We start from the raw sequence: 19,122 nt of genomic DNA, 5'->3' as shown, positions 1-19,122 counted from the left end.
TTTGTCAGTTAATAAAGGTAGCTTCCGTTGCAGCTCAGATAAGGTAGTTTGTAACAGTAACATCCGTCGTTGATTGCCAGAACGAAGACCTTTACGCCACTTGGAGTGGAGCCACCAACACCATCGCTGCTCTGTGGAGCTGCGGAGCAAGACTTTGTGTAGCGGCAAGTCCTGGTGCAACCTAGGGGTACTAAGAAGGTCATATGTGGACCACACCACACAAATTCCTGTATCTTCCTATAGATGTCGTTGTGATGAAATTTTGTGAAGGTGGTTTCATGGTTTGTCTCTGTTACACTTCTAATATAATTTGTGGAGGACCTATTGCTCCTCAGAACACTTTCCAGGTGTTGCATTTTGTGTTTGAGGTGCTGCGGCTCACATATTCGTCCCGCTCGCGTTACGAGCGTATTAATCATGCCTCTTTTCTGGCTCGGGTAGTGGTTTGATAGTTTGTGCAGGTATCGGTCCGTGTGTGTAACATGCACAGGATGTGTTGTGGAACGAGTGTTACCCGGCGATTTCTGAATGTGCCTTGTCATCGATGTTGCGCAGTATCGACGACTGCATGATCGGCAATCGACATTCGGAAGCATTTTGTATAGGCCTTTCAGAAGATTCCATGTGGACGCAACAGAGCTTTACAAAAACGCGACATTTTGGAATGATTTATTATGATTACTGCTCTAGTAAAATGTAAGTTATAATTTATCGACGGTTAATGCCTTCATGTGAGACTGCAGTCTCAGGAGTGTGTTGTTATCGTCAATCATTTACAAATTAAACATGAATCACGCATGTGTTATAATCTGCAGTATGCTGTTTCAAGGCAACGGACCACTGAAAATTTGCCACAAACACATCACCATTACCATGAAATGTCACTTAATAATACATTAACAATATAAGCCTAAAGAGAGAATATGATAACCAAGAAGGAGACAAACATCACACAATGAAACGGTACAGTTATGGAAAAGTTTGTGATTCCTGGAGTCGAAAGATGTGGGTTCGAATCCCGTCATATGCAAATACTTTTTTCATGTTAGCGCTGTAAACACGTTCTGGGACTCTCTTGTGAATGTGGTACAAACATGTTCTGCAATATTCGATGTTATTTACATTCTGTCTGATTTTAGTACTCTTTTGTCCACCTCTGGTCCTTATGGAAGCAGTTATTTGGCTTGGCATTGATTGACGGATGTGTTGGATGTTCTCCTGACAGATATCGTACCAAATTATGTCCAATTGGCGCACTAGATTGTCAAAATCGCGAGCTGGTTGTAAAGCCCTGCCCATAATACTCCAAACGTAATTGGGGAGAGATTCGGCTACATGGCTGACCAAGATAGGGTTTGGCAAGCACGAAAAGAAGCAGTAAAAACGCTTGCCGTGTGCAAGCGGGCGTTATCTTGCTGAAATATAAGACCACGATGGCTGGCCACGAAGGAAAACAAAATGGGGCGTTCCGCTGTGCTGTAAGAGTGCTGCGGATGGCAACCGAAGGGCTCCTGCCATGGAATGAATTGGCACCCCATAACATCACTCCCGATGATGAGGCGTATGGCGAGTGACAGACAGTTTGGTATCCTATCGCTGCTTGTGGCGTCTCCAGACAGGTTTTCATTGGTCATCGGAGCTCATTTCAAAACGGGACTCATCAATGAATACAGTTTTACACCAGTCAATGAGAGCCCAGCCGAAGACATGTCTAGAGACGCCGGGGGCAGTGGTATGATACAAACCTGACTGTCACCACCATACAGCCCGACGACCAGCAGTGATGGTCTGGGGTGCCATTTCTTTTCACAGCAGGACGCTGCACCCTCACAGCACAGAGGTACATCGACGATGTTGTTCGTCAAGTTTTCTTACCCTTAATGGCAAGCCATCCTGGGATTACATTTCAACAAGATAATGCCTGCCCGCACACGGCGAGAATTTCAGTTGCTTGTCTTTGTGCTTTCCGAACCATACCCGGTCCAGCAAGGTCGCCGGATCTCTCGCCAATTGCGAACGTTTGGAGCGTTATGGGCAGGACCTCCAAACAGCTTGAGAGTTCGACGAACTAACACGCGGCCGGCCGTTGTGGCCGAGCGGTTCTAGGCGCTTCAGTCTGGAACCGCGCGACCGCTACGGTCGCAGGCTCGAATCCTGCCTCGGGCATGGATGTGTGTGATGTCAGTAGTTTATTTAGGTTTAAGTAGTTCTAAGTTCTAGGGGACTGATGACCTCAGATGTTAAGTCCCATAGTGCTCAGAGCCATTTGAACCATTTTTGAACTAACACGCCAGCTGGACGGAATTTGGCACATCCCTCAGCAGAACAGACAATCAATGCCAAGCCGAATAACAATAATAATAAGGGCCCGAAGTTGACCAACGCGTTATTGACTTGCTCAATTTATGAAGCTCTTTCTCTTGAATAGATCATGCAATTTTTCTGAAACTATAAATATTTGTTTGTCTGTACATGTACATCACATCTTCCGATTTCGGACCCATTCGGATAATTTCTTCGTGGTGCGTCGTTTTTTATCTTAGAGTGTATTTGTGTTCGCGTTACCGAAGGAGAAAAATAGGTGCCTGTGATGCGCTTGTCTTTGTGCACATATACATCACATCTACCGATATCCGACCGATTCGGATAATTCCTTCGTTGTGCGTCGTTTTTCTTGTCTTAAAGTGTATTATAACGATTTAAAAGACGGCATCAATTTCATAAAGAGGTACTGCCGCGTTTCCTTTCCATGTCTCATCTGATTTTCATTTGATGTGCGTGATAAAGGCATACTGTGTAGACAGTATAAACTATTTGTACTGAGACTGAATAATCCTGGAAGCGTAGTCGAATTTATTAAATACTGTAAAAATATCTCACCCCCACATTGCGTAGCCGAATCCTCGACTCGAATCAATACACCACGTCCTTAGGCCAGTCTGAGCAAATGTTCGGCGAATTCCTGAAGGAATTTAGGCAAACACGCACCAGTTACGGTTTTCTTGAATCTGTAGAAACGTTTCGGGCGTTTCTCCTGAAATACGTGGAATACTTTTCTCTTGTGTTTCTGCGAGTATTTTCATTGTAAATTCTGTGATACCAAGTGGAGCTAAATTCCTCCCCCTGCCCCACAAAAGAAGTCTGTTTATGCTGTGAGTCAAGTGAGACCCAGTTTTAACGGAAAATGTCGTTTTCGGTCTCTTTGCGAAAAAGTTTTTGAAAGAACGGTTGTGTGTATCCAATAACTGTTGTATCGACTTTCAGTCAGTTTGACAGGTTATTCAGTTCAAAAATATCTGTTGACGACAGCAAAACATGAAATGACATAAGTATTTTTGCTGTCTGCACAATCGCAGCTTCTAACAGTCTTCCTCTGTCGCTGCTTTCAGTTCGACAGTAAGTATCCTTGAACTGAATGTCACGCCAGACTAATCTTAGTCCTTTCTTTGGATTGGATTCACTAAATTACACTTCAAACGAAACTTCTTGTGTAATAAGAACAAAAACGGCATTTCTAGTCAAAAATGGGCGACTCACAAGCCACCTTATGAGCAGCCGTTTTTTTTGTTCCTCCCCCACAAACACATTATAAAAAGAAACTGCAAATAACTCCAGAAAGAAAATCAAAATGGCACGTGACAAGCACTAGGAGAGAGACCGATGTAACACATGTTAAATGGAAAGAGATGACGTGTACAATAGTAAGGTGTCAGTTAGCCACCTGTACCCACCCCTGTGAGTTGTAATCATGCTGCATCGTGTTACATTTCTCGGAACATTAACTCAACCCTATATGCAGTTGAATGTGGTGCAATGATTAAGGCAGTGCTGTTATATTCAGTAGAAATTCAGCTTTTCTGTTGTTTCCCAAATCACTAAGCAAAAGCCATGATGGTTTCTTTCCAGTTTCTGACTTTTTGTGACGACTCATTTCTGTCACAGTCACCTCGGATGGCACTTGTAAAATATGTTGGCATGTTGTTTTAAAATCACATTTTTCCCCGAAATGTCAGTGACACACATTCGAAGGCTTATGCTTGTAATTCTTACTGGCTGATATATCAGACGCATGAGCCTATGATTCGTTAATCGAAAGGGAACTTGTGTACTGGCCAATGTAAGTTGCCAATGTGGGTTGCCTACCACACAGGGAAAGTATGTAGGAAATCTCAACATTAGCGTGAGCATTAAAAACGTGACTCACTCTCGCTCTTTTTGTCAACATGGAAATGGGCAGTTTTAGATCGTGCGATGTAAGTTGTCATTGTGGGTTGCCTACCATACAGGAAAGGTACGTAAGAAATGTCAATATTAGCGGCAGAGTTAAAAGCGTGACACACTTTAGCCTCTCTGTCAACTCGGAAATGTGTCTTTTCAGAGCATATGCTCATATCAGAAACTTTTTATGCGAACTCCCTTCCATGACGTCTGTAAATGTGTAAATTCCACATATCTGGTGACTGTACAGAGGACTGTAAAAATTTCTCTTTCTCTGTGTTTCTCTGCGACAGCATATATGGTATCGGCCAGTGACAAGGAGGTAGGAGACACATGCGGCACGCGTTTTCGGTGTCTCTAAAAAGCCAAATGTGTGGATGATGCAAAAGGAATCGAAAAGTTACAATATCTGATCACCAGTGTCCAGGCCCCTATTAGTGGACAATAATACTCGATGTGTCCACCCTTCGTCACTCGAATTGTTTGTATACGACCGCTTGCAGTACGTCTTTTAAAAATGTTCTTCCCGCGGAATTTTGCCTGTAGCAGAATTAAACGCTGGATGTAATTTTATTTTACTTGTAGTTATTGACCTAGCTAGCTGGTGCACTAATGAAAGAATTAGCATTTGGTACTTCAGGAGCGCGTCTGGTGACACTTTCAGTGAGCTGTCTAAATGTCTGTGGAGGAATTGCAGCGAGTTCTTCCTCGCCGAAATGAAAGAAGGTAGTGATGTTGGACGCTTTCGCCTGGAGCGAAGTCGATGGCTCACTCACCTCAAAGGTGTTCCATTGCGTTCAGAATGAGACTCTCGGCTAACCCGTCCGTTTCAGAAATGTTATTATCCATATAAATTTGTTAACATCGAGTATAGATTTAAGTGTCAGGAAGTCTTTCTAAAAGTATTTGTATGGAGTGTAGCCATGTATGGATGTGGAACGTGAACGATAAATAGTTTAGACAAGAAGAGAATAGAAGCTTTCGAAATGTGGTGCTGCAGAACAATGTTGAAGATTAGGTGGGCAGATCATGTGACTAATGAGGAGGTACTGAATAGAATTTTGGAAAAGAGGAATTTGTGGCACAACTTGACTAGAAGAAGGGAACGGTTAGTAGGACATGTGCTGAGGCATCAAGGGATCACCAATTTAGTATCGGAGGGCAGCCTAGTGGGTAAAAATCGTAGAGGGAGACCGAGAGATGAATACACTAAGGAGATTCAGAAGGATGTAGGGTACAGTAGTTACTTGGAAATGAAGAAGTTTGCACAGGATACAGTAATATGGAGAGCAGCATCAAACCAGTCTCTGGACTGAAGACAACAACAACAACATTAACAACATCGTTGCTTCACAGATGCTGCTTTATGACAGGATGCGTTGTCATGATGATACAATCAATCATCGTCTTCGATATGTTCCTCTACTGTACATAGTGCACAGTGCTGATATCTCTAGGGTCTAGCATGATTAATCATTCCAAATGACTCGCTTCCTGTCATCGACTGTCCAGTCACATTTCTCTGGCAACTACCTCAAGCATCGCTCAGCACTGACAACGGAAATGTGTGACATATGAGAAGGTGTTTGACCATTAACTCCGTACGCTCAGTCACTGAACTAAATGAATTGCTGGCAGCACTTGGGCACTCACGAGTGATTCCTTCCACTGGTTTCACGCGATTTTTCGTTGCGGCAGAATCTTCTCGCGAAATTTCAATCACCAACTTTCTGCTCCGCATGCGAAAATATTTTGTTGATGCCGACCTCCATAGGGAGAAACGATCATCATAATAAAATAAGGGAAATCAGAGCTCGCACAGAAACATATAGGTGTTCGTTTTTTCCGTGCGCTGTTCGAGATTGGAATAATAGAGAATTATTGTGAAGCTGGTTCGATGTACCCTCTGCCAGACACTTAAGAGCCGATGTAGATGTGGATGGTCTTTACCCGTCAGGACATAAGGTCTGCCCGGTCTTGGTTCAGCTATGGTTGTTCTTTCGTGTTTCTGCATCACGATTACACCACCAACAGTCGACTTGGGTAACCTTAAAGGCATAAAAATCTCGGTGACGGATTTGTTGCTCAGCTGACGTCCAATGGCTAGTCCACGTTCGAAGTCAGTGAGCTCTCCTGGCCGACCCATTCGGCAGTTACCGCATGTCTCCTAACAACACAATATTCCCCGCTTCCTTTTATACTGACGGGTCCGCTCCGTGATATCTAGTGGTCAACTCCGCATTACGCGCGGGTTTTTGGATACTTTTGATGAAACATTATATGTATCATTTTCCACGCAAGTCTATGTTTACAGAGTGTTGCTACTTTTCTGTAAATCGAAAACAAGTCAGAGTATATAACTACGTAAGTAATGTCTAAAATTATCATATTAGAAAGTTTTGTTGCAGTGCATGAAAAGTTTCATCAGTAAACCCCCATGCGCAAGAAGGTCATAACTTTAGAAACTCCTCTGGATTTGTTAGTAACGCTACCTGGTGAGTGAACGTGGTAACCTTTTCCTTTTACGTATTCGACGCGTATTGTCCACAGACAAAGTTGCTCTCCACCAAAACTACGGTCCGGTAGTTTTGGGGTACAGTGCATAAATGACGTAGCAAATGGCAGGTTTACCGGTAAGACCGGCAGCATTGGTAGGAAAAGGAACAAATGAATGTGTGTGAGAGAAACTGGGAGCCGACGAGTTTTCTTTGTTTTTTTGTTTGTTTGTTTTGTACATAATTAGAACAACACTTAGTTCAGTGTTAGTCCATTGTGTATTTTACATTCTTGCAAAATATTTTATAAGTAAAAAAAAGTAGCTGCTACCGTAACTCCTACGCTTTTATGTAACCAAAGCAATTACATCTTATCAAGTACAGTTTACATGCACAAACACAAAAAATCTGTACAGTGGTTGCTGTTATTTTGTACTCGACAGAACTTGCTTCATCATGATCAAGGGCAGGAGTTTCTTATTATTATTGATGAGTGCGAGACTTGTTAAGCAATGACAGAAACATGTTTTATGTAAGCTCGACAAAGTATTGAAGCGATGTTTAATTTTTTTTAGGCACTTGCGTTTTCTAGTGCTATATGATAAACCAATATATTTTTTATTTTTATGACAACATCCCTCTGCTTTACGTTAGAAGTCAACCAGACTGGGGAATAACTATGTACAACAAAAATGTTCCATAGGTTACATGACTATTAATATATCCTCACTAAGTTTCTACGCAAACAAAGCGATCGAAGGAGGTAAGGCCTGATAGGTACGCAACACACCTAGCGTACAGATAACGCGGTTACGATCTTCATTGACCAAACCTATTAGGTAAACTAATGTGGTCTGCACTTCCTTACGATAGTCTACGGCAGTCTACAGTAGTCTTACAACTCTTACCATCAGAGGTCTGCAACCGGAGCATATGTTCGCTCGAATTCATGGGTATGCAGTTCTGCGAAAGTCCGGCGCTTTGGATGTGGAGAGCACGTATTCTCGACTGGTTTCACTCTCGTCTGGACATACTATGTTCGAATTGCCCCTCCTTCTACTTGCCCGATCGCCGCTCAGTCGTCTGCTGCAAGAGCAGCAAGAGCGTGAATGTTAGGCGAAGGAGGGTGTGCAAGCGGTATTTCATTCGGAAAAAAAATCCCTGTGGAAGATGATAGTCGTAGCAGTGTCTGGAAACGATTAGGCTGTATGTACTCTGCTGGATTATCTACTTCGTTGTCTTACAGATCCACCATCACGCTTCTGAAGGCACATGTTTGAAAAACACGACAAAGTGTGAAAGCTTCGGTAACTGAGCAAGTGTGCCGAAATGTGTGCCAGGGTTCTGTGTCCATTTATAATAAAATCAGGTGTAGGATTTGGTGTTTTTTGTGAGGAGGCTGTAATGATCAATTCAAAATTGGGGCACTTGGACTCTCAAATATTTTGCCCCATATTAAGAAAGCAGCTAGAGACCTTCAAAGACAAGCCCATGAAATACATTTATTGATAATGATGCCTAGCATCGCCCATTTGTGGACGTAAATGAATGCCAATGTACAGCGCTTGTGTGGACCGATATGTACTGGAAAAGGTGTTACCTGTCTATTATTGTGCATTTTATCAATATTAGTTCTGCTTAATGTGGTAATGGTGAAAAATACTTTTCTAAGAAGAAAAAATCTAATTAATTTGTTAAGAACTTCATTGAGGAAATGCTCGACTTAAGAGTAAATCCCCAGCACCTTAATAAGATTTCATTGTCACTGACCGCGGCGCTAATATATGCAAGGCGTTCAGATCGTTTCAGCATTATGTATGGGCTATAAGTGTTTTGAACACAGTCCTGTAATAGATTTTCGTTTACGCGTATTTGAAAAATAAAGTTTTAGTAGTTTACTTCCTGATTTATGCTGCCACACTGTATGCTCGTATTTTATGTATAAAACTGGTGATATGAATTCAATACAGACGAGTTTGAAACAAGAAATGGAGAATAGGTGGAACAGCTTGCTTAGGATTCTACAATCTGCTTGTAGGCAGTATCTGCATCTAGGCAGCACTATAAAACCATGGAGGTATTAGCCGAGAATGGTGCCTCTGTAAAATGTACTGGTTACAGCAACGACCCTGTAAATAAACTCGTGACTTTTGAGAGCCATTCAAAGATGCCACAGAAGTGCTCGAAGGCGAGAAGTGTCCTACAATTCAGTTTCTCGTGTTACTGGTCTACAAAGTGAAAAGTCATTGTAACTCAGGGCCTGAAAATATAGAGGCACGTTTACATTACGGTAGACCCAGTTTTGTTGTTTAATACACGTTGTGTGCCTATCAAATGAAAATTATACTTAATTTGCAAAACGCTAGTGTTAATGTCGTTGGTACAACTGTCGTATTACCGTCTATTTAATGTAGATACTACGAGCGCTGAAAGAGCGTTGTCTCCATCTCACAGAGGAGAAAATCGCAATTGGAACGTTGCACACTGCAGTAACATTTCTATAGCTGATCTTCTGATTATTAAAAATAGTGTCCTTTTCTGATAGATTTGGAACTGTGACTCAAATTTGTGATGAAGTATCAGTTGTAGGTAAGCTAGAACGAAATTATAACATGGCAGTGATATCTTAGTTATCTAGTTTCTTACCCTGTTTTCTGTGATATCTGTAACTACCGGGTATTTATAATTAAAGTGCAGCTATTCACGGAGGTCCTGTGTGGGCTGTAATTATCATATGGCAGCGAAACTTGGTAAATACGTTAATGCGTTAACGTGAAACCGATGTAGGCTGTAAAACAGATTAGTTCCAGTTGTGGCCACCGTGTGCATCTGGAGCTGTACACTGTATGACGCTATGACATCCACGCTGTCATTTGAGAAGTCATAACGTGAGCAAACAATATGGCTACCGAGAAGAGAGCGCATGCTCTATTAGTGCAACTGGTTTAGGTAAATGGCAGCAATTACAGTGCCATTGAGTAAGTAACGCCGACTGGAAAGTCTGAGAAGAGGTCCAGGGTCATTAAATGGTTTAAAGATGACGCTCATAAAATTCGAAAACACTGGTTAGCTTTGTGTGGTACGTGGCAGAGGAACGCGTCCTGTGCTGGTAGAAATTATTGATGAGGTTGCTGCTACTGACCATGCACCACATGCCGCGGGCTGTTCTAGTGCTCGTGCATTGTCACGAGATTTTTCCATCCCATGGTCAACTGCACAGAAAGTATTGCGGTCTATTTTAGGCAGGTACCCGTGAAATATAGTGCAGCAACTGAAACCTCATGATCCGTAGCAACGTTCTGAATTTGCTCTTTGGGTTCTGTCAGGCATCGAAGTTGAAGACATGTGGCCGGGCAGTATTCTGTATAGTGACGATGCACATTTACACTAGTGGGCACAGTGAATACACAGAACTGCCGAATTTGAGGTACTGTTACACCGCATGTTGTGTACGAAGAGCCATTGCACGTGTCGTATGTGCCTGTATGGTGTGGATTCGCAAGCACCTTTATTCTCAGTAAGTTCTTCTTTGAAGAGGTTACATCAAGAGGGCCTGTCAGGTGTACCGTGACGTCTGCAAGTTATCGAGACCTCCTTGTACAGCGTGTGACTCTTACTTCGGAAGAGCGCAACTGCTTGGAAACCACCGTTCTCATGCAAGATAGGGCAATACCTCATGTTTCTCGGGCAGTGAAAGATCTGTTTAATGTAACCTTCTACGAATGTGCTATCTCCAGAGGTTTTCCGGATGCATGGCCTGCAAGATGACCAGATCTGAATCCATATGACTTTCGGCACTCGGGATGTCTATTACAATGTGATAACCAGGGACACGTTCGGCCTCTACCTGATCTGAAGCAACACTACTGGCCATTAAAATTGCTACACCACGAAGAAGATGCTGTGATATGCAAATGATTAGCTTTTCAGAGCATTCACACAAGGTTGGCGCCGGTGGCGACACCTACAACGTACTGACATGAGGAAAGTTTAAAATCGATTTCTCATACACAAACAGCAGTTGACCGGCGTTTCCTGGTGAAACGTTGTTGTGATGCTTCGTGTAAGGAGGAGAAATGCGTACCATCACGTTTCCGACTTTGATAAAGGTCGGATTGTAGCCTATCGCGATTGCGGTTAATTGTATCGCGTCATTGCTGCTCGCGTTGGTCGAGATCCAATGACTGTTAGCAGAATATGGAATCGGTGGGTTCAGGAGGGTAATGCGGAACACCGTGCTGGATCCCAACGGCCTCGTATCACTAGCAGTCGAGATGGCAGGCACCTTTTCCGCATGGCTGTAACGGATCGTACAGCCACGTCTCGATCCCTGAGTCAACAGATGGGGACGTTTGCAAGACAACAACCATCTGCACGAACAGTTCGACGACGTTTGCAGCAGCATGTACTGTCAGCTCGGAGACCATGGCTGCGGTTACCATTGACGCTGCATCACAGACAGGAGCGCCTGCGATGGTTTACTCAACGTCGAACTTGGGTGCACGAATGGGAAAACGTCATTTTTTGGGATGAATCCAGGTTCTGTTTACAGCATCATGTTGGTCGCATCCGTGTCTGGCGACATCGCGGTGAACGCACATCGGAAGCGTGTATTCGTCATCACCATACTGGCGTATCACCCGGCGTGATGGTATGTGGTGCCATTGGTTACACGTCTCAGTCACCTCTTGATCGCATTGACGGCACTTCGAGCAGTGGACGTTACATTTCAGATGTGTTACGACCCGTGGCTCTAGCCTTCATTCGGCTCCCCGAAACCCTCCATTTCAGCAGGATAATACACGACCGCATGTTGCAGGTCCTGTACGGGCCTTTCTGGATACAGAAAATGTTCGACTGCTGCCCTGACCAGCACATTCTACAGATCTCTCGCCAATTGTAAACGTCTGGTCAATGGTGGCCGAGCAACTGGCTCGTCAGAATACGCCAGTCACTACGCTTGATGAACTGTGGTATTGTGTTGAAGCTGCATGGGCAGCTGTACCTGTACACGCCATGCAAACTCTGTTTGACTCAATGCCCAGGCGTATCAAGGCCGTTATTACGACCAGAGGTGGTTGTTCTGGGTACTGATTTTTCAGGATCTATGCACCCAAATTGCGTGAAAACTTTATCACCTGTCAGTCCTAGTATAATATATTTGTCCAATGACTACCCGTTATCATCTGCATTTCTTCTTCGTGTAGCAATTTTAATGGCCAGTAGTGTACTATATCGGAACAAGTTGCTCAGATTCCACCAGAACTGCTGCGGGCAACTGTTTACCGCATCGTTTTGTGGATGCAGCATCGCGTCGACGTGTCCGGTGCTCAAATTGAACACACTGCGTAAGCTTCGGTGTATAATAAAATCAATATCATGTCGTCCTCACTTGTTTGCCCTTTTCTGGCCACGTACCGTTCCTGTTTCAACACATACGGAAGCATTTCTATGCGTCTTTCTGCATTCACAGCAACAGATTTCCACCTGATGGTCAAAATTGGAACAATTTTTTTTTCAGCGTAAATCGCTTCCGCTTTAACATATTAGAATAACTACCAAGTTTCGCTGCGTTGCAATAATTACGACCCACACTATGAGTAGCAGCGGTTTAATTACGACCACCCGGTATTTGTCTACAGGGTTGCCGAGAGGAGCCGCACTCACAAGCAAAAAAAAATGAAGTCTCTGTCTTCGGAGTGACTAGACTCAATCTTATCCGATGACTATCCGCTTGTGAGGTGGAAGGGAAGTAGTAGTCTCTTTTTCAGTCTATCTAACCTACGATTTTGTGTGTTACCGCTTCAGATGTAATTAGCGAAAGAAATTCCAGTCGGCATGGAACCTTATCTTGTCAGGCGAAACGGACTTGTTTCGAAAGATCAGCTAAAATTTGGGCAATTCACTGTAATTACGCTAAAACACAATAATTTTAAGACAATTTTGTCCTGTTAGATTTCTAATTTATTGTATGGTAAAACTGATATATGTAAATATGAATGAATGAAGAACATGTTGGTATAAAAATATGTAATTTTTTATTCCGAGACATATCATCATTACAAAATTTGATAGTTACACTGTTTTTAAATTTTCTTTATTGGATAAAACAAGCTATTTTCTCTTATGGATCTTAATGATGTCACCATTAGGCGTAACCATGGAGCAATATACCTCTACAGGGTAAATTGATGTCGCCATTAGGCCCTATAATGGAGCAATATACTTCTACAGGATAAACTGAAGTGAGTGTAGTTCCATCAGCTGATGCGAGTATGACAGAAACGACGCCAGCCCGAAGACAGACACGGTGTCACAGAAGTAGCGCGCCTGGCGGTCCCTGCCCTATCACGGCGCGGCGCCTCCGTCGACCACAGCCTAACCCACCGAGCATTCATACTTGTGCACGCCAGCGTTTTCAGACTGAGTTTTCGAAATTCCCCGTAGCACGCAAAAAAATTCCCCATAATGATACTATTTCAGCAACTTATCCCCAAATACCTTAACCTACCAATTCCTTCAAACTATTGTTAGTTCATCTACATCTATACTCCGCAAGCCACCCAACGGTGTGTGGCGGAGGGCACTTTACGTGCCACTGTCACCTCTCTTTCCGGTTCCAGTCGCGTATGGTTCGCGGGAAGAACGACTCCCGGAAAGCATCCGTACGCTCTCGAATGTCTCTAATTTTACATTCGTGACCTCCTCGGGACATATAAGTAAGGGGAAGCAATATATTCGATACCTCATCTAGAAACGCACCCTCTCGAAATCTGGACAGCAAGCTACACCGCTATGCAGAGCGCCTCTCTTGTAGAGTCTGCCACTTGAGTTTGCTAAACATCTCCGTAACGCTATCACGCTTTCCGAATAACCCTGTGACGAAACGCGCCGCTCTTCTTTGGATGTTCTCCATCTCCTCTGTCAACCCGACCTGGTACGGATCCCACACTAATGAGCAATACTCAAGTATAGGTCGAACGGGTGTTTTGTAAGCCATCTCCTTTGTTGATGGACTACATTTTCTAAGGACTCTCCCAATGAATCTCAACCTGGCACCCGCCTTACCAACAATTAATTTTATATGATCATTCCACTTCAAATCGTTCCGTACGCATACTCCCAGGTATTTTACAGAAGTAACTGCTACCAGTGATTGTTCCGCTATCATATAATCATACAATAAAGGATCCTTCTTTCTATTTATTCGCAATACATTACATTTGTTTATGTTAAGGGTCAGTTGCCACACCCTGCACCAAGTGCCTATCCGCTGCAGATCCTCCTGCATTTCGCTGCAACTTTCTAATGCTGCAACTTCTCTGTATACTACAGCATCATCCGCGAAAAGCCGCATGGAACTTCCGACACTATCTACTAGGTCATTTATATATATTGTGAAAAGCAATGGTCCCATAACACTCCCCTGTGGCACGCCAGAGGTTACTTTAACGTCCATAGACGTCTCTCCATTGAGAACAACATGCTGTGTTCTGTTTGCTGAAAACTCTTCAATCCAGCCACACAGCTGGTCTGATATTCCGTAGGCTCTTACTTTGTTTATCAGGCGACAGTGCGGAACTGTATCGAACGCCTTCCGGAAGTCAAGGAAAATGGCATCTACCTGGGAGCCTGTATCTAACATTTTCTGGGTCTAATGGGTGTTGGCGTCTTGAAGATGGTATTATGTGTTCAGAGCCGTAAAATTATCGTACTTATCACAAAATTATAGTAGTTTACACAAACAAAAATTTTCAATTTGTAATTAGAAACAATAGCCTCATCATAAATAAAAAATAACCATGATGGACGGGCGCCCCATTTGCTTTCTTCGTTGTTCTATTGACGTTTCACTGGCTCACCGCCTATATCTCACTTCACAACTCAACACCTCCATTCACTACACTACTGCTCCTCCGAACACACCTCGGGAGGCCCAACGGTACCGACCGGCTCTCGACTCATACGTATTACTACATGCAGATATGGAGGGGCACGTGGTCAATACGCTGCTCTCCCGGCCGCTGTCAGTTTTCGAGACCAGAGCCACTACTGCTCAAAAAAAAATGGTTCAAATGGCTCTGAGCACTATGGGACTTAACTGCTGTGGTCATCAGTCCCCTAGAATTTAGAACTACTTAAACCTAACTAACCTAAGGACAGCACACACATCCATGCCCGAGGCAGGATTCGAACCTGCGACCGTAGCGGTCGCGCGGCTCCAGACTGTAGCGCCTAGAACCGCTCGGCCACATCGGCCGGCTACTGCTCAGTCATGTAGCTCCTGAGTTGGCCTCCGAAGGTCTGGGTGCATCCTGGTCGCCAAAAGCGCTCGGCAGACCCTAACGGTGACCTACCCAAGTGCTAGCTAAGCCCGTCAGCGCTTAACTTCGGTGATCTGACGGGAACCGGTATTATCACTGAGGTAAGGCGGCTGGCTCCACTACGCTACTGTGGACACATGAAACTGTGTATTTTACTTTACTGAGACATTGTGACTGCTCATAATGGCCCATCTCTCATTACCTAACATTTAATTCCAACAAACCGTTCCAATACCGAAGTGTTTTCGAGAGAACCTCAGTGTTTGAAACAGCATTTACTCATAGGACATACGCTGTAATATAAAACCTTTAAAATACAGGCGTCAACTAAAACGACGAAATACAATATGGTGTCTTCTCAGAACTCGATACGACCACAAAGTCAAAACCATCCCAAACGGTCGAAACTAAGCATGTACACGTCATAGTGATATCACGGAGCGTTACCGCCGCGGTGAGCCTAACATCTCCCACAAAAGGAATGTTGTATCGTTTGATTTGAAGAGAGGGAGTGACATCAACTGAATATCTAGAAATCTAAATATGTGTGTTTGAACTAAAACGTCAAAGATGACAGCAGTGGTAAGGCTAGTCAGATAAAATATTTCCCAATTCCCCGGAATCGAAATTTCTTGCCGAAATTTTCCTCGAGCTTTCCATTTCCCCAAAAGTTCTCCAACAACTGCGAAAAAACTCAATCTGTAGTATCGGGGCACACCATCCCCTAGCGCAGTGCGCTCTAGCGAGTACGAGCGTGCAAAATGCCCTTTTGCAGACCTCTGATTGTGAACACGAAACAGGAAATCTTCCACATGGGTGTTTGTTCCGACACCTGTATGCTGCTGCATTTTATGTCACAGGTGGCGTCCGAAGCTACTTTCTACAAAAAAAACCGACGTTAATTATTGACTAAACCGTTACCGAAACAAAAAGAAAATGAAAAGAAATTTTCGTCTGCAAATTATCTATACTTCTTGCAGATGACATTTGCCATTCACATTGAAAACTCACCCAGTATAGCAGCGTGTTATTGTTGTTGCTGTGGTCATCAGTCCAAAGACTGGTTTTGGTGCAGCTGTCCATGCTACTCTATCCTGTGCAAGCCTCTTCATCTCCGAGTAACTACTACAGCCCTAAATTCTTCTGAATCTGCTTACTGTATTCATCTATTGGTCTCCCTCTTCGATTTTTACCTCCACGCTTTCCTCCAGTACTAAATTGGTGATCCCTGATGCCTCAGAATGTGTCCTACCAACCGATCCCTTCTTTTAGTCAGGCTGTACCATAAATTTCTCTTCTCCCCAATTCTCTTCTGTGCCTCCTCATTAGTTATGTGATCTTCCCATCTAAGCTTCAGCATTCTTCTGTTGCATCACATTTCAAAAGATTCTATTCTGTTTTTTGTTTGAATTGTTTGTCGTCCCTTTTCAATTCCACTCATGGCTACACTCCAAACAAATCCTTCCAGAAAGGACTTCCTGACACTTAAATCTGTACTCGATGTTAACAAATTTCTTTTCTTCAGAAATGCTTTTCTTGCCATTGCCACTCTACATTTTATATCCTCCCTACTTCGACTGTCGACAGTTATTTTGCTTCACAAATAGCAAAACTCATCTACTACTTATAGTGTCTCATTTCTTAATGTAATTCCCTCAGCATCACCTGATTTAATTAGACTACATACCATTATCCTCGTTTTGCTTTTGTTGATGTTCAGCGTAAGTGTCGTTTTGCGCCTCAAAACCAAGAGCTTTGGAACCTAAATTTCTCGCTGAGTGCAGTGCAACGGTTTCGTTCATACCTGACGTCTAGCCAGCAATGCGTCATGTATGGCATCTTCAAGTCACAATGGAGGCAGGTAACATCAGGTGTCGCCGAGGGTTCATTATTAGGTCTTATACTCTTGTCATTGTACGTAAAAGATGTGTCATCAGTTTTGTCCTGCTGCAAATACAACATGTGCACTGATGACCACCAGTTGTATCTAAGTGCAAAACAAATAAACCAGATGACAGCTGTAGAGAATCTCAATATCGATCTGTATGCACTATCAAAATGGGCACAGAAGATAGGGGGAATTCCTACCATCTCTAAATCTAAACGGGACGAATATCAACTTCTACCATTCAGCAAAGAGCGTAGGAGTAATAATAGATGAAAATATAAATTGGACTGAGCACTTAACTACAATGTGCAAGTGCACATCAGCGTCTCTCAATGCCTTACAAAACCATAAAGAGCTATTCCCTATTGACCTGAAAAAAAACTTGTACAAAAACCTGTACTTCCAATTATTAATTACTGCGATGTTATCCTACAAGATCTTTCTCAGGAAAACTCACAGCACGTGGAACTGGTTATGAACACCTGTGTACGTGATACCTGTGATGTTTAAGTCTTTGGAGACAAATGCAGAGATTTCCATTACCTCTGTCTTCTTTATTGCGTTATCAATGAACACTGTCCCTCATTACTCTCCTCGACCTTAACGTTGTCATCTGGACAACAAGGCAGAAACACCCGTTCCAATTGGAGCAAAATCCTTTCTGTCCCAATTTATCGTTTCGCCACTTCATGGAAGTCCTCCTCAGAAGCAGGAAGCCAACTCTGGACTATCTTCCCCCATTCTATTAGAGAACTGAATAGCGTCTCCAGGTTCAGAAGACAGTTAATGATATATCTACTAAAGCAACAATAAGAATTGTTATTTATGTCACTGTTATTGTCAATATTATTATTATTATTATTATAGCTATTATTAATATTACTGATGTTATGACTATTAGTGGGAGCAGTTGCAGCACCACAAGTACTACCAGTATTAACTTTGTTAGTTCATAGCATAATTTACTCGCACTGGTACTTCAGATACTCGAATCATTTTAATACCATTTGTAGTATTAAAATGGTTATTTCTTAGAAAACTATGATGTAAAAAAAGTACCGTGTGCTGAAACCCTGGTCTGTTGTGTGAGGGTCCGATGGCCCTAATCAGATCAGGTTAAATAAATAAGAAAATGAAAAAAACCCTCGATGATTCTAAGGTATCACCGAAAAAAACAATTTATACCATGTTGCTCAGGACATATCATATCATAACGCCAAAATTCTGTGAATTAATAATCTACAATATGAAAAAAACAGAAGTTCGTACATAATTTTTTTAATTTCATTTTTTATTTTTGATGTCCTGATATGAACAGATGTATAGATGACGAGATATATTCTATCTGACTGAATTTGCTGTTTTATTATGTTTCAGCTACAACGCGTATAGTCTGGAATCTCAACAGTGGATAGCGACATCGCATCTGCGAATAAGAATGAGTTCTCTGCCGTGTACATTCCGCGGCAAATTTCCTAAATAAAGAGGAAATATTTTGCATTATCGTACCTGAGTGTACGAGGGCGAAAACCAGCATTATGCGACACCTACAATTATCAGGGTAAAACTTGGTGTGGAAACTTACAGCTGCTTAGCGTACAATACATTATGCACGACCGTTTTGGGAATCTGGCTAATGGGGAAGGCTTAGTTAGGAAGAGTCCTTGTAAAATGTAGTACATTAAATATTCAACTACAAGACAGTATGATCCTGAAATCGTGTGTTTCGTAATTTTGTCCAGTATCGTACCTTGGAGTGCAGAAGTATACATTAGTCTTGTGAAAATACGCAAATATTTTGTCAACAGTGTACGAAATTATTGTTAATTGTTCGGGAGTTCTTTGCTTGTTTATCGGGAATAGTGAAATATTGAATTCATGGTATTTGTGAACTAGCTGCAACGAGAAAAATAAAAGAAAAATAATTAATGTTATCACATTTTGTGTTTTTTGGTTTTCATAACCTTCATACACATCCCAGTCTAAAAACGTCAAAATTTTGGAAAAGACATTAAATACTTTGAGCTTCTCAAATAGTGAGCCTCTCAATCCTGAATAACGAATCTGAAAGAGACGCCTTTAATCTTGATCCAAGCACAGAAAAAGAAGATCGCATACTTGTAAAATTAGTGAACTCATCCTGTGTCACCACCCGCTTAGCGATGCGTGGTAACCTGCCGCTTTTCGGGACACCGTG

At 42.7% G+C, this 19,122-nt stretch overlaps 1 protein-coding gene across 4 annotated transcripts in view; it reads left to right on the top strand.

The window, feature by feature from the left end:
* Positions 1–18,825, top strand: part of LOC126251488 (DNA ligase 3) — a 605,411-nt gene extending 586,586 nt beyond the window's left edge. For all 4 annotated transcript variants that reach the window (XM_049951944.1, XM_049951947.1, XM_049951945.1 and 1 more), the window contains one exon: positions 18,303–18,825. The gene's annotated coding sequence lies outside the window, so the exon portion shown is untranslated. The remainder of the gene's footprint in view (positions 1–18,302) is intronic.
* The last annotated feature ends 297 nt before the right edge of the window (positions 18,826–19,122 follow it).

This window comes from Schistocerca nitens, chromosome 4, assembly GCF_023898315.1.
Source record: "Schistocerca nitens isolate TAMUIC-IGC-003100 chromosome 4, iqSchNite1.1, whole genome shotgun sequence".
Classification (NCBI taxonomy): Eukaryota; Metazoa; Arthropoda; class Insecta; order Orthoptera; family Acrididae; genus Schistocerca; species Schistocerca nitens.
Note: the sequence above shows the minus strand (reverse complement) of the source record. Positions and strands in the feature narration are given on the sequence as shown.